We start from the raw sequence: 17,733 nt of genomic DNA, 5'->3' as shown, positions 1-17,733 counted from the left end.
TGGAATTTTTCAAGAAGTTTTAGAACCTGAAGTAGAGAAACATGAATGTGAGAGAGTATACTGAGGAAATCTACAAGGTAATGATCAAATTTGGACATAGAGAGATGGATAGGGAGAAGTTCGGCTATATACATAAATGGACTTGCATTTAACATTCAGGATGAGATGAGTATGCTAAAGATTTTTATAGTTGAGGAGGCTTACTAATATAATTTGAAAGATGAGGAGAAAGTGAAAAGAAGACAACAAAATAACCCTAGAGAAAAAGAGAGATATAAGGGGAAGATGAGTGACAGTTTAGAGAAGCAGAAAGTGGATGAAGAACCAAAACCTAAGTGGAATGAAGAACCTAATCAAAAGACAGAGAGAAAAGGGAGTGGTAGTAGCAATAGAGGATTTTTGGGCATATGTTTCAAGTGTGGAGAAATCAAACATAGATCTTATGAGTTTAAGCAAGGGCATGCAAGAAATTGTGTGATAAATTAGGATTAAGAAGCTAGAATCGCTAAATCCGAATGTGCACCGAAGCAAGGAGAACCTCTTATGTTTAGGAGAAACTTGGTGGATTAGAGAAGTGAAGATACTGGACCTACTCAGAGAAGGAGTCTTTTTTGGATTTTATGCAAATCAGGTAGTAAGTGTTGTAAGGTTATTGTGGGTAGTGGAAGTACTAATAATTTGGTATCTGAGGATATGGTGGAGAAGCTTGTATTTTAGAGGTTTAAGAATCCTTGTCCTTACAAGGTGAGTTAGTTACAAGATGATCAAAAAGATAGAAGTGAAGGAGTAGAGTTTAGTGTATTTTAATATTGGACTTTTTAGAGATGAGGTCTTATGTGATGTTGTGTCTATGAGTGTTTTTCATGTTTTGTTGGGTAGACCTTGGTAGTTTGATAGAAGAGCTATTTATGATTGTAAAAGAAACCTGGTCATTATTGAGAAGGATGTGCAGAAGTTCACTTTGGCTTCCTTGAGGGAGAAGGAGAAAGTGTTGGCATAATTGGCATAACTGATGCAGATGGAGAATGTTGACTGAACTGGTAAAAGACTGTTTGTGATGACATTGTGATGAAGAGAATGATTTTGCATGATTGGATGACTTTGATCAATTATTTATATTGTTATTGATGGAAACTGATGTTTATTCATGACAACTGATGTTTATCTATGTTGTATTTTACCATCTAATTCTTTTTGGTCTATCGAAAAGAGATTACTAGTAAACAAACAAGAAACTGGGAATTAGGACCTTAACCAATAAATGAGGAAATATTTTGATTGGATCTAGCGATTGGTGATGATTGAGGTGTCATAGTTTGGAATGTGAGTTTGTATCATTCTAATATGTATCTGACTAGAACCGCATCATGTTGTGACAATCAAAAGTCATGTTTATGATTTATGTTGATATTTTTGTAGGGTTTAAGAAGGGTTTCAGTACTAGTAAAGAATTCTCTTAACCGGTAATGATTTTTAATTTAGTGGTGATCTACATCAAGTTCAAATGTTGTATGTGACGTGGCTCAATTCATGTAAATAGTTGGATTTTTGTTTTCATGATTTTGAAGATGGAATTTCTTGGGAATCAATGAAATGCTTAGAAGAGTGTTCTAACGGGTTTGACTTTGTATCAGATCGAGTTGGTGTGATGAATTATATTCACTCAATCACTGATATTGTCTTGTAAAATGTTATAATCATTTGCATGATGATCTAGTATGATCTATGATGATCTGTATCATAAAATCTTGATGTGTCTAGGGTTTAGTTATTGGCAATATTAAAAAGGTTATTTATGTCCATATTGTTGATGTTTGCTGTGTCGGTGGTCTTTGAGAAGAGTGTGAAACCAAAGCAGAGTGTGAGAGATATGCCAAGAGTATTGCAGATTTGGAGCATAATTGGATATGATCAAGCAAGCAGTTGAGTGCTATACCTAGATCATACACTATTGTTCCCTAATAGTTGCAGCAGATAAAATCCCTTAACCGAGTAGCTCTTAACAGGCCTTACATTGTAAATCTCCTAACAGGGTGACTCAACATCTAAGTTCTAAATCCTCTAGTGAGGTTGATCCTAACAAGTCAAAGCTCCTAACAAGGCACATTATCCAAATCCCTTAACTAGGTGACTCCTAATAGGGTCTTCTCTTAATAGATCATCTTTGTAAGCTCCTAACCGAGCTAGGCTCCTAACAAGGTACATTTCGAAAGAGTGCAAAATTCTTGTGGGTACCAATTCCCACCATGGTTTTTCCCTATTTTGGGTTTCCACATGAAAAACATGGTGTTCATATGGTGAATGTTTTTGATGTGTTGTTATGATTTACTTTCAGTTTATGCATGGTTAATAAACACTTAATGAGCAACATTAATAAATTAGTTTAACAGATGATGATCAACAAATAATGGTACTGGTAAATGATTCTATTATTGGTTTATGTTTGATTTGGTGACTCTTTGATAATTTTAAGTTTTGTTTTTTCAAGTGGTGTTAATGTTGGAGTCCAAAAACACTGAGAGCGAGGGGGGGGGGGGCAGGGGGCTGAATCAATGTTCTACCAGAATATAAGATTTTAGCCTTATGAAAGCACGCATTCATCAACTGGTAAACATAAAAACATATAACTGAAACAAATAATGCAACCACATAAATGAACACCATAACACAGAGAATTTATACATGGAAAAACTCAATGAGGAAAAACCATGGTGGGATTTGTGACCCACAATATCAATTCACTAGCCATATGAAGAGATATTACACATAATAGGGGCATGTGCCACACTACCTAGAGCACACTGCTCATCACAAAGAGTCTCACTGAATACAATCACTTTCTGATGCAAAAATACAAAACTGAACTCATATAGTGCATTTGCTATACCTGATTGAGTTTTGGTTAAAGCTCCCACTGTTTCGATTCTTAAACCCTAAACCCTTGTCGTAATAACATATACTAATGAGTACCTCAAAAATCATCTACAGATCATCATAAAATATTGTTTTCGCATACAAATGATCTTACATACATAATATTCACATCTCCAATCTTATCTAAAATATTACTTATCAAAATGACCTAATAGACTAACTTGTATACCCTTACAAACCTTCATGTCTTGAGTCATCTTACATTAATAATACAAAATAATAATACATGTCATCTCATTACAAATATATATGAATTATAAATGATTTTCTGGTTACTATCCTTTGCTGAATCTCTAAATGATGTTGTTGGTATTTTGATGATGTTTAGTTGTGATTGTCATTGATGGACACACACTTATTTGATGTATGAATTATTCTCAATCGGTAGCTGTTCTAACTGGTATTGTATGTATAGTCTTTGTTTGTTGAATACTATCGGTGTTGTGCATAAAATTCTTACCGGTCTTACTATGACCGAAGACCCCATGCGGTATGAAGATCTCAAGCTGAATGAAGACCCTGAGTGGCAGTTAATCTTTTGATCAGAACACTATGTTCTGGTTTTCCAATCTTCACTTGTTAACTAGTGATCAGTATATTTATTTAACTGGTATACATGTAATGTGTGATGAGTTATCATCCACCGACACTATGGCAGTGTTTCTGTGTCGTGTTACCAAATGAGTCTAGATGCACTGTACCTAGGAAATTGTAGTCTAATCTTATTGGACCGACATTAAATCAAGTTCCTACATAAGGACATCATGTCTAGGGTTTTTGAAAGAGAAGATAATTTGATATGTGCGAGTCTTTGAGAGAAGATTAGTTCTGATCGAGAAAAGGTATCTAGTGGCTAAGATTGAGAGTGCAAAACATAAAATACTGAAGTAATTCTTGAATGCATTAACAAGGAGTTGTCAAGGATCTAATCAAGCATTTTGTGATACTATCTAGATCATTCACTTGTTTATTACTAATATCTTCAACAAGTCTGAAACCCTTAACTGGGCAGGCCCAGCTAAGACTATTGTAAATCCTCTAACAAGGTGGTTCACAGTTGTGAATCTGAAATCCTTTAACAGGGTAGTCTCTAACAGGACTTATATCCTAACAGAGATCTGGATTCCTAACAGGATCTATTCTGGTGAAGAACATTGTAAGACCTTAACCAATCTGGTTGCTATTCTGTAGATAGTTGACTTGTGAGTTTTACTCGCTGTGGTTTTTCCCATTTGGGTTTCCACGTCAAAACACCTTGTGTTATGGTGATTTCACTTTTGTGGGTGAATACTTTATTTTCTATTTGGCTTGTTTATGTTCTAATCAGTTTATTGTTTAACTTGCTACACTGATCTGTGGTTAAACTTCTTAAGTGTTTATTTAACTTATTTGGTATACTAATTCACCCCCTCTTAGTATTGATCAATTGCTATCAAATCCAACCTTTATATGAGTCTAACCACTTGGAAGGAGATATGGGGGAATATAGCATGAGAGAACTCACTCACCATTTGGCTGAATCTGAGAGAGCCTATGATGAACTCAAGATCAAGTTTAAAACCTCTTTAGCCAAGAGAAGAGAGCTTGTTGAGCAGTTGATGGAACTTACTAAAAACAACGCTTCTGATGAAGCAGACATCGATGCCCTAGTTGGAGAAGTGGAGAAATTAAATGAATCCAAAACTAATGCGAGGAAGGAGTTGGAAGGACTGACTATCGGGATGAGTCGAGAACAAGAAAACAAAAGAAAAGTTAAAGATTTGCTAAAGGACAAGGAGCATGAGATCTCTAAATTGAAGCAAGAAATTGGTACCATTACCACCTATCTACAAGAGGGTAAAGAAGAGAAAGAAGAAATGCAAGTTGAACTGAATGCAACTATCTCTCAAAATGAAACCTTGATGAAGACCGATGATTCTCTTTCCAAGGAACTTGCTGAGACAAAAGAGATACTTGCTAGGTTCAACTAGAGTGCTACTAAGTTATAACAAAAGCTAGAATTGGTAAAACCATCAAAGGATACTATTGGACTTGGTATCTCTGGATATGAGGAAGGTGAGACTTCTGGAACCAAGAGTGATGCACTAAAGAAGCAATCAGCACCTAAGAACAATGACGGAAGTAAAGGTAAGCAAAAGTTTAAACCTGATTGCTTTAACTATCTTAAGGAAGGACATACTACCAATGTATGTAGGAGCAAGCCTTACAATAAATTTCCTTATTTTCAAAATAATGTGGCTATACCTAGTAGATTTAATGGTCACTATTATGCATGCAACAAGTTTGGGTATAGAGCTTTTGAGTGCAGGTCAGTTATGAACAACTCTGGGAGTTATCCACCAAGATCCAATGAATTTGTCCTAGAACCTCCTACGAACCGGAACCCAAACCGATATAGAACCCATGACCACTGATCAAATGGTTATGAAGTAGCAACCAGTTGGAGAGCAACCTGTCTGATCTGTCGTGGTAGTGGTCACACTGTAGCAACGTGCAGAAGGAAGAATGGAAATGTGAACACCGGACCATGGAGAACACCTGGAATGGTATGCTATCACTAAAACAAATTGGGACACACTACCAGAGCATGTAGACTGAGAAAGAATCCATCAGGAGACATACCAATCAACACTGAAGGGAAGATTGATGTTGAAATCATTCAGGCGAATATGGACAAAACCTGGAAAAAGAAATCTAAAGACAAGCCACATGATGTACAAATTTCCACACCAAGTGTGGAAATCCCTGAACCAGCAAACTGAGCTTCAAAAAGCTTAGGGGTAACATATCGTTATAAATATTTTGAAACCCTCAAAGTATATCGATAAAGAACCTTTGTCGGTATTTGTTACCTGTCAATTGATAAAAGAATTGAAGCAGTAAAAAGCATAACCACAGCGATTTATCTTGCATTCAAAAGAATTCAGAAAGGAATCTTGCACAAGATCTTGCATCCACTTCATGCTATCAGTGTGAAAGTCAAAGTGGTAATCAAGTGTCAAAAGAAGTGTGTTTTGCTCAACATTGGCAAACCCTAAGTTCGGAGAGTAAAGGCATTTCTTGTTGAAACATTCTTATCATTTGGAATCCGTTTGATATGGCATCTACATCTAATATCCCCTCTAGTTCTACTGAACCTGAGGACACACCTGAGCTTCTTAAGATGAGATATAATGTCCTATCTCAAATTCCTGTTGGAGTCATTGTCGAAGGCGATGTTTTAGGATATATTGATTGCACACTAGAAGACCTAGGGTCCCTAGTAATTCACTCCCAATTGAATCTGTTCTATGGAGAGGATAAAAAGACTAAACCTGAATATAGCATAATAGAGAAGAAGAAATTACATAATGCAGTATACTTTCTCAAAAAATTTACAGAGAAACACATCAGGATCATCCTTAGTAGGATTCATGGTGACAAGATGTACCTTGAATGAACCCATGACATTACACCAGAGGCAATTCATGTCGTGACTAGATTCTACAATGTTGGAGAAGTCCCTATTCTTCGAAAGACCCCCAAAACCAAAGTAACAGAGCTCACTGGTTCTATGAGTGACCAATGGGAAATAATGGTCAACACCATTAGAGATGATTTGATGAAATATGCATGTATGGTAATTGGGTATAGAATATTCTATGCTAGCAAAATGAATTCTATTCCTTCAACTATGGTGTATGCCACTTACAGGATGATAAAGGAAAATGAAAAATGTGACTTATGTACCTGTATGCAGAAACAACTCATAGAGAACCCGAAGTCGATCAAATCGGAAAAAACTCAGAGGTTTAAGTTTGGTCAACTACTCATTGGTTTATTTTTCTGCTTTCAAGGATATTTTCCTAGAGTCGGTGATGTTCAACAGTCAACTGACCTACCAATTCCCAGACAAATAAAGGAGAGTGTGCAAGAAGTAGGAACTACAAATCCGGAGACTCTGAATAGGTATTTTGATGAATTCAAACTAAATATGAACCAAAGAATGAGAATATCTAGTGCTTTAGTTAAGAAATATGAAGATGACATATGTTTCACCATCAAAACATATCACTGCATAATGGAAGCGGTTGAACCTAGAAAAGATGTAGTTGGGCCTATGGGCTATGAAGTGGTAAATGATATATTGATAGGGTATGCCTCTACCCTACTAGCTTCACCACTGGAAGCCAAGAAGAAGAGGAATGGTACTTAATTAGAGAGGATAAAACCTACTAAGGTATCGAAGCAGATAAAGGGTAAAACAATGCCATCAGCATCGGCACCGGTTACATCTGTTGCTAGTCCTAAAGTGACCAAAAGGTCACCTGCTAAAAAGAAACCAAAGGCTATTTTGGCAAAGTTATTCAAACAGAAGAGCAAAACTAGGAATAACTCACCAAATCCAGAAGACTCTAAACCGAAGGTAGAAGTAAAGAAGACAAGGCAATCTACCAAGAAGATGAAGTCAACCGGTAATGCACCAGCAACCTCTGCACCAGTAAATATAGATATTTCTTCTTACAAACCTATGACACATTGTCAAAGGACCATAAAGAACATTAGAAGAAAAGTTATTGATGATTTAAAAGGCTATTGTGATGATTTCAATGATAGTGAAAAGGAGGATGTTGAACAAGAACTTATTAAATATCTATGTATTAATGAGCGGTCACCTTCTAAAATTAAATTAGTTACTTCTAAATCTTTGTATGATTCTTTGGACAATAAATGGCGCATTGCCATTGAAAAATAGCAAGACATCAAGGAGAAAGTTTTTGCTCAATACTTTCCAAATGCCTCTAATTCAGAATTGTTTGAAATCATTGACAAGAACAAAGGCATTTTCTTCATGTGAAGAAGGAGACTTCAGCTACTCGAAGGCAAATCTTCTAAAGTGGAAAAAGACACTCATTTGAAAGTTAAAATTATTGCCAACATGCAAAATGTATACGAAGCTAATCAGTTGGCTGAGCAAGAGCCTGACCTATCCACAATCAAACCAGATGTAGTCTTTGACAGTATGGGTGAAAGAATAGCGGAACAAAATGACCCCATTGATGTTGATGCACTAGATATGGAGGATACCACTCTAGATAAGGAGGAAGCTGAAAAAGAAAGAGTAGAGTTAGAAAAGGAAGAGAAAGCGAAAAAAGAGAAACTTGAAAAAGAGAAAGTGGAAAAAGAAAAACAAGAGAAAGAGAAAGCGCGATAAGAAAAGAAGAAGAAGGAAGAAGAGGAAAAGAAGAAAAAGGAAGAAGAGAAGAAGAGGAAAGAAGAAGAGGAAAAGAAGAAGAAGGAAGAAGAGGAAAAGAAGAAGGAAGAAGTGAAGAAGAGGAAGGAAGAAGAGGAAAAGCAGAAGAAGGAAGAAGAGGAGGAGGAAAGAAACAATGAAGAAAAAGGAAGAGGAGAAAAAGAGAGAAGAAGAGAGGAAGAAACAAGAGGAGAAAGTGAAAGTTGCCAAGGTAGCCCAAGAAAAAGAAGAAGAGGAGAAGAGAAGACAAGTGGAGGTCAAGACCAATGAAGGAGAACAGATTCATATTAACATTATTTTAGGATTGGTCCACGGGCGGCATTTTGATATTTTTTGGTGGCCCCACCTCTTTTGTTCCTCCCATTCGCATGCATCAACAGGGAAAGTTGTCAGCTCGGCGGGGGTTCTCTACGATTGTTTTTTCCCTTTTGTTTTTGCAGTAGCGTCGTGTCATGCCCAAAATTTAGGGCAAAAACGGAACAATTTTTTTTTTAAAAACATACTAAATTAATTAACAAGTTCACTCTCACGACAAGCGTTATTGAAATTTCCATAATTATATTCGAGCTAATTCTGAAACGAACTAAGCATTGATAATTTGTTTAATTTTATTAATTGCGAAAAATTTACTGGTTTAATTTTATCTCCACAAGATACCTAGTCATTAGGTTTATTAAATCAATCCAGCTAAAGGAATAGGAGGGGAAAATTAATTTAATCTCCAATATGACTATATAGTCTAATCAACCATTTTTTTAAATTTTCTTTTTATTACTTGCTCCAAATTATAACCAGAATTATATAAATATATATATATATATATATATATATATATATACATATATATATATATATATATATATATATTTTTTTAATTAAATACTTAATCCAAATTATGACCAGAATTTATATATATACATATATATATATATATATATATCCATATATATATATATATAGATACATATATATATATATACTACATATATTTTAAATATTTTAATTCTATTTCAAAAAAAAAACACATTAACTTTCTTAATATTAATCCATTTTTTTCTCCAACCCTAAATAGGGTTCTATTTTTTTCATATATATATTATCAAATCTAATTATCATATTATATTTTAAATTTCTTTGCCCTAGCCCCAACCGGGCTAGGGTTTAACCCTTTTTTTTTTACAGAGAAATTTGCTTGCTCGGTCGAAACCCCTTGGCGGCCATATTTTATTGCAGGTTCCGGGAGTGGAGGCGGGGAGAGCTGTGGCACCACTGTGTGGGCGCACAGTGGGCACCGCGGCACCACTATGTGTCCACACAGTGGGCGCCACTAGCGGCTCCCCTATGTGTGCACACAGTGGGCGTCACGCAGCCCTCATTGTGCGTACACACAGTGGGGTCCGCGTGGACCCAAAAACATTTCCCCCTTTTTTTTAATTTATTTAATTTTTTAAATATATTATATATAAATATATATATATATATATATATTTATATATATATATATATATTTATATTTATATAAATTTATAATCATAGTTAAAAATGGTGAAAATATTTCAATATATATATATATTTTTCTTTAAAAAGAGATTTACATGCAAAAATTTTGAAACTAATATAACAAAAGGAAAAGCATTAAGTTTAATCATAAATATATATATATATATAGAGAGAGAGAAATACATTTTATGAAATACAATATACTTTTCTGGAATAAAAAGATTCATTGATTTTTTTTCCTCTAATAAAATATTTACATAAAACATTTTTTTTTCATTAAAATACTTAAAATCTTTCATCATAAATAAACTTCTATTTTTGCCACAAGTAAAATATAGATAAAATTTAAATGAAATCTATTCTTTTGTTTCCATAATACAAAGAAGCTTTTGCATGCAACTCATAATAACTTTTCTTTTACTAAAAACTAGAAGTAGAAATAAAACAAGCTTTTCTTTTTACAACTCTAGGATATTCTGCAAAATTGTTCAGGATATTTCTTTGAATAGCCACAACAATAAAACTTCAAATCTATTTTCAAAAAATACAACTTGCTTCTCTTTTCTATGAATAAGGCCTACTTCTATAACAAATTTAAACAAATATCTGCAACTGAATTTAAGTATCTTCAATAATAATCTTCTGTGTCTCTTTCATGGTTCCTATTCTCTTTCTCCTGACTTTCCTGCATAATAGATAAACACAAATATGACCACAGAGTGCTCACCTCCTAGCCTAGGCTAACTGGTAGCCACCCCCGAGCTCAGAGAACCAATTCCTAGACGGGTAACAAACAGGAAAACACATAGAAAGCAATGCATACAAATTTCTTTTTTTTCAGACACATTCCCAACTTGGCTTTCACAACACCACACTTTGGTGATGAACATTTTCAAAGGGTGGTAGTGGACCAATACCCTAAAGAGAACTGCAAGTATGAAATAAACAAGAAGCCACCTCATCGCACAATAATAATATCAAGAATCTCAACCCCTTATTCCTTATGCCCCCCCAAAGGCATTCTATCCTTATATCCCTCCTTATGACCCCCATTGCACAAACAGGCCATGCAGCAAGGGTCACACAAAGATCCCTTGTGATCACTCTCAAAAGAGAGTCTCTCACTCGAGGGTTGTCACTGCTACCACCCTCAAGATCCTCTTCTCTCCCAAGAGTAAGAGATCTTCAGAAAACTCCCAAAACAAGACAATTCATAAAGCAAAAATACCAAAAGATTTTCAAACATAAACTTTCAAGAACACAGATTTCTTACACCAACAAACTTCCATACATAAACAAGAAAAAGACATTAAAATAATAACTGAAACCAACCTTAATCTGCCCAAAGGTTATTCTGATATTTGATGAAGAGCTGCCCAATCCACGAATCTCTTTTCTTCTACCCTTAATCAATTTTTCTATACCATAACATTATTTTCTTTTCAAATTTTCTTCTGTCTCCAAAAATGGAGAGTGGGTGATTACCCTCCAATTCTCAAAAATCTTGCTTAAGAAGCTCACTTTCTAAGTTCTCACAAGTTTCTAAGAACCAAAAAGGAAAGAAAGCAAAAATGCAAAACGACTCTCATTCCAAAAGGAAAAAACTTGATTAGATTTAACTTCTAATTTTCAATTTTCGCTCAACTCAAAAAAGCCAATTTTTAAAGCATTAAAAAGATCATTATAAAGTAGAAACTTGCCTAAAATTACCCCTAACCCCTAGGTATACCTTATGGGCATTAGGAAACCCTATTAAACTACCCCTAGGTGTTCATTTAACCCATTTTAAACCCCTCTGAAGTTTATTTTCGGGTCAAACATAAGTTGACCACCCCAAATATAATATTCCCAAAGTATTTATGACAACACATTATTTTAATTAAGAAAACTAAAATTAAACACTTTCCCACCAAGAGACAAAATAAAACATTTAAATTTAAATCCACACGTGTCAAGTGACACAATAAAACACTTTTACAAAAATTGAACATGAAATTGTCTCTTGTGGTTTTTTTACACAATAAATTTAATTAACACTTAACACTCATGCAGCATATACTGTTACGAATAAAATACAACACAAACGGGGTGTTGTCTCTCCAAATAGACAAACCCTGGCTTACGAACATACATAAGTCTAGGTTTGATTCTCCGTAATTTTCCATGGTCACATGGTAAATTTCCTGCACATCTCAATTTACACATTAGTACTTCCAAATATCCATATATAATATAATTCAATAATATAACAATACACATCATTACTTGCATACAATTTTCATCTGCACAGATTGAATACATCTTTTATCAAGCAACTTCACATAAGCAATTTCATCCCAATTCACATAAACTAAACATACATCATAGTTCTATATTCAGAGTAAAGTCCTGCAAATTCAATAATGACATCTATCATTGCAATATCATCCTATCTAACAATCATATAGTGTTCTATCTCATAAAGCATGTAAGTAAATCATCAAATCATAGCAATGTTATCCAAATCCTGAAATCATATAAGTTCTAAGTCTCAAAATGCATCAAAATAAAGTATCCATAATAGTCTAAAATATAAAATCCACTGAATGTCAGACTGAGTCGAGGTGAGGCCTCACATGTCGAGCTGCCATGTGACATGGGTTGTTCATTTAGCGACATCTTTTTGGTTCTTCCACTCGCCATTTTTTTATCACGACTCTTTGGTCGTGCGCCTAACAATGTCAAGGGCTAACAACTTTTAGGGTGGTATGTCAGAAAATCATATAGATGGCCCACGACGTGCGAATAGAATAGGCGATGGAGTCCGAGTTTGTTAGGAGCTAGAGGCTCTATTTAGTTTAATTTTTTCCCTGTTATGGGGGTTCAGGACTTTGCAAGGCGATTAAGTTTCTTAATAGTATTTTCAGTCTTAAAAAACTATTTTTATTGTTTTCTAAAGAAGTTCAATCAAACTCTGCCTATGGCCTTTGTGAGACTTTACTCTGAGTATGCATTAATGGTCTTTTATGTGATTCTCTATTAGGATTTTCGAAGACTTCAGGAATATATATATCTAAGATTTTGTCGATTGAACTATGTGTTACACTTGTTATCTAGTAAATGCATGATAGGTATTTCATTATGTTACAGAAAGATTTGATTGAATCTTGGCTGTGTTTCTGATCCGGACTTGTAGATTGTTGAATGGGCTCAGAAAAATCATATGTAGTTGGTTTTTATGTACTCATGTCTTCTTAAAATATGCTCTGGCGCATCACCTCGGTAGCCTAGTTTTTACTATTTTATAGTGTTTCTTTATTCCCCTTTCCTCGAAACACCAAGGAAGAGCCAACTTCTCAATCTCGGAGGTCATTCAGTGAACCCTACGCAATCGGTCCCCCCATCATTGAATTTCCCATAAGGCTATTTGTTTCGAAAGTAAATTTTTGAGTCAACAGTTCTTCTTCTCGCATGCCCGGTGGGACCCTACTTCTCAAGATTCAAGCTAGTATATGAGCTGCAAACCTATTACTAGGAGCTAGACAGCTTTGAATCCCAATTTGCTCCTTCCACCCCTGGTTAGTGTTTATCAATCTACTACCTCTTCATCCTAGAGCCTCCCTAGCATTTCTACAGTTAGTCTTGTTACAATAATGGCTCAAATCCTGCCTAAAAATTTTGTAACATGGGATAATGGAAGTCCTCTCATTCCTCTAGTTTTACCCACCACATGGGCCCAAATACCCTCTATTGCACTAAAAGTGGTTCCTAAGTTTACTGGGGAATGTTCTAAGACTCTCAGAGAACACTTGCAAGACATAGCCAATGTTTGCACGGTCCATAGTATAATCGAGAAGAATGTAACTTTGAGGCTGCTAGTGGAGTCATTCAAAGGAAGAGCTTTGGACTGGTACAAATCCTTCGCTCTAAATTCTATTGGCAGCTGGGACTAGCTAGGTGACCATTTTTCCCAAATATTCTCTGACAAAGCAGATAGGTTGTCTTTGATGCATCAGTTGATTACAATAAAGAGAGCCCCACAAGAGGCTTTAATAGAGTTCAATTTGCACTTTCAGAGGACTTGGTAGCGAATACCTTTAACTATGCGTCCTTCCGTCGATATGGCATTTTTTTTCTATCTAAAGGCTTTCAACTTCGATATATCAATAATGATTCAATCTTTAGGCGGTAACACTCTCCTCAAGCTTTCGACTTGGTCATCTCCGCAGAAAATAACCTAATTGATGTAGGGAAACTATCATTGTGGCCACTTATGCCTCTCTTTCTAGATCTATCTAGTCAGCCAAGTGGCCTAAATATCCCAGAAATGATTGTTGCCAGTTCATCTGCTCCCCAATCTATGTACGCTTATCCTGGACCCCAACAAGCAAATCTACCTCCTCCCCCGTCTATAGCTATTGAGGTTAGTGACATGAAAAATTTACTAAGGTCTTTTTATAATGAAATAGTCAATCTAAAGAGAGCTCAAATACCACAAACTAGACCTCCTTTCCAGCAAAACTACCAATCTAATAGGCCTACTTATCAACAAAACCAATACTCAAATAATCAAGTTTCTCTAAATCAATTGGCTGGTTAGATAGTTCCCATGCCCAATCCATTGCAAACAGTCTACCCTAGCACTGGTAAAGAGTTGATAGAAGAACAAAATAATCTGGCAAATGATACCAACTCTTGGTGTTTTCCATGTAACAACACACACACTCCAAAAAATTGTCCGAGAGGCAATCTACAACAAAAACTTGCAGAACAATGTTGCCAAGGCATGGCGACTGATGACTCAGCCTATGCAGCCCCTGGTATGGACAATGCTTCCTTCATTGCACAAATGCAGAGCATGTCAATGGAGAAGGAAGTAGAAATATCGCTAGATCATGCACTTTTCTCTGGGATGGGAGGAGAAGATATTGTGATGACTAATAACGTAGCATTGTCAGGTTTGGGGGATCCTCAAGTGTAATCAGATTACAATCTCAAATCGAAGAGGCATTTAATCGGAGAAAATGTAAACGTACCAGGGAAGTCCTCCATTGACAATGCTCCCGAACAATCCACAACCGTTGTTACTTATCCAAGGAAAGATTTCATTCCTTATAAGCCTAGAGAGATAAAGGCGTTGCTACCATCAGTATTGGACATAGTGGAGCAGTTAAGGAAATCCTTGGTTAACGTATCTTTATGGGATCTTCTCGCCATCCCAGAGAAAAGGAGTTGTTTGAACGAAGCCTTGTCAGAGGAGGTTACCCCCCCAAGTAGGAAGGTTGCTACTACTCTGCTGATGGTCAGGTAAGCTTCTTAGCGTCCTGTAGACAGATCATATTCAGTAGCGGCATTGGCAAATCAAGACATCCAACCAAAATCTCAATCAGAAGGTAAGCCTAAGCCCAAACCTTTTTATTTAACCCTCAAAGTAGGGGAAAATTTTCTACATAACTCTATGATAGACTTCGGCGCCAGCACTACTGTCATGCCTAAGTAAATCGTTGAGGTTTTGAATATTAATTATGAGCCATTAAATCATGAAATCATGCAGTTAGATGGAAAGAAGGTACAAACTGTGGGCCTCATTAAAGACCTCCCTCTAATGTTGTTCGCATGCCCTAGCATCACAGTGTCTCAAGAAGTAGTGGTTATTGATATTCCCCCTTTTTTTGGTCTTTGCTTCTCTAGAGATTTTACTGCCAAGATAGGATGTTACTTTTACTTGGACTGGTCCCATGTTATCCTCCTTACCAAATGAGGTGCCAAGCTCAAAATCCTCTTAGAACCCCTTCATGTTGAGCATGTTGCAGATCAATCTATGATCAATTTCAAGCCAACCCACACCTCAATCTTTGGCAAGAAGGATGATAGAATTCATCAAGGAGGAAGAAATAGAAATACTTTTCCAGATCAGGAGGTTTTTCTTGAGGAATTCATTGACTTTGACCCCTATTCAAATTATCATGCCACAGGTCTTGGTACTTACTGCATTTTTTATGAAGGTCAGTTTGTCCCAAATCTATTTAAAGAACCCTTTACCCGAGGAGATTTATCCTCTTTACTCTGGTCCCTACATTTTGATGGTGCAAGATGAAAAGTAGGTTCAGGGGCTGGAATTTGTCTTACTTCACCTTCGAGCAAGCAGATTCTAAAGTATTTTCACTTACAGTTTGCATGTTCCAAAAATGAAGTAGAGTATGACGGGCTGATTAAGGGCCTAATGGTCGCAGAAAAGATGGGTATAAAGATATTAAAAGTTTTAGGAGACTCTGAACTTGTTGTAAATAAGATTCGGGGAATCTCTAGTGCAAAACATGTGCGTATGAGTTCTTACAGCCACAAAGCTTGGGAATTGATCAAAAGCTTAGAAGCTTTCAACATCCAAAGAATTCCTCGCAAGGCAAATGCATCTACTAACCAAATGGCCACTATTGGGTCAAATTTTGACCCCACTGTGGATTTTCTAGTCAACCCCCAAGCCGTTGGCATCATCATTCGACTAGCTATCCCAGATAATGACACCCACTTGCAGGTTTTTGAGAACGATGAACAAATTGCTCTGTTCATTCAGAATTCAAGGGAGTTTGCAGATCAATTACAGCCCAAGATTAGACAGGCGTATGGAGACCAAATCATACAGTTAAAATCAAATAAGATCCCTAATGAGCTAATCACCTTGGAAAAACTTTTCGACCAGGATGATGCCAAAAGTGATAAGCGAAAGCTCACGACTGATAAAGTAGACTATACCAAACTATCGGTAGGTTATGGTAGAATCCTCAAAGTTGGGAAGGAGATTTCACTCCAAGACCAACAAAAATTGGCCTGGTATTGTGATCAATACGTGGGTGTGATAGCATGGTCCTATGAGGATTTGAAAAGATACAACCCCGATATTATTTAGCATACTATCAAACTTACCGATGGAGCCAAGCTGGTCCAACAAAAGCGGAGACCTATTAATCCGAAAGTTGAGTTACTCATGGCCTAGGAGCTAAGAAAGTTGATAGAGTCAAAAATCATCTACCCCATCAAACATAGCACATGGGTGTCCAATTTGGTACCCGTGAGAAAAAATAATGGAGATATCCGACTATGTGTGGATTTTAGGGACTTAAACCAAGAATCCCTATAAGACCACTACCCTCTGCCATCAATGGAACAGTTGTTAAGAACAGTGGTAGGATCATAAATATTCTTAATGCTAGATGGTTTCTTGGGTTACAATCAGGTTCTGGTGAAAGGAGAAGACCAACATAAGATGACCTTCAAAACTAAATGGGGAACATTCGCCTATCAAAAAATGCCATTCGATTTGTCCAATGTCGACGCAACTTTCCAGAGGGATATGGACTTAGCTTTAAAAGAGCTTATTAACAAAATCATCCTGATTTATCTGGACGATCTCACTATGTTTTCAAAAACAAGGAAGATCATTTTGATCATTTGGAGTTGGTTTTCCAAAAATGTCTAGAATTTGGAATCACTTTGAACCCAACAAAGTACATTTTTGGTGTCCCACAAGGCAAATTTCTTGGGCACATTGTATCTAAGGAAGGAGTCTCCATCAATCCTGATCGAGTCAAAACTATAAAACAACTCCCCCTTCCTATAAATAAGAATGGAGTCCAATCCTTCCTAGGCAAGGTTAACTTTGTTAGCCGCTTTATTGCATATTTTATAGGGATGGTGAGGCCCATCACCCTAATCCTTCAAAAAGAAATGCATTTTAAATGGACCTCTGATGGGAAGAACACTTTCAAGAAAATCAAAGAAGATATTTGTTCAACTCCTATGCTGTCCAATCCTGATATGACCAAAGATTTCATTATGTGTGTTTTCTCTGACCCTTATAGCATTGTCGTGGTCTTAACCCAGAAGGAGGCAGAAACAAATGGAGAGCACCCCATAGCTTTCCACTCCAAGACTCTTAAGGAATATGAGGCAAAGTACAACTTCATCGAAAAACAAGCTCTGGCAGTAGTCAAGGGTCTCAAAAAGTTTAGGCATTTCTTTGCCTACGACAAGATCAAAGTGTTACTACTTATCAAATTGCCATTAGTTTTATATTCAAAGTCATACTA

The sequence above is a fragment of the Cryptomeria japonica genome, chromosome 11 (assembly GCF_030272615.1).
Source record: "Cryptomeria japonica chromosome 11, Sugi_1.0, whole genome shotgun sequence".
NCBI lineage: Eukaryota > Viridiplantae > Streptophyta > Pinopsida > Cupressales > Cupressaceae > Cryptomeria > Cryptomeria japonica.
Note: the sequence above shows the minus strand (reverse complement) of the source record.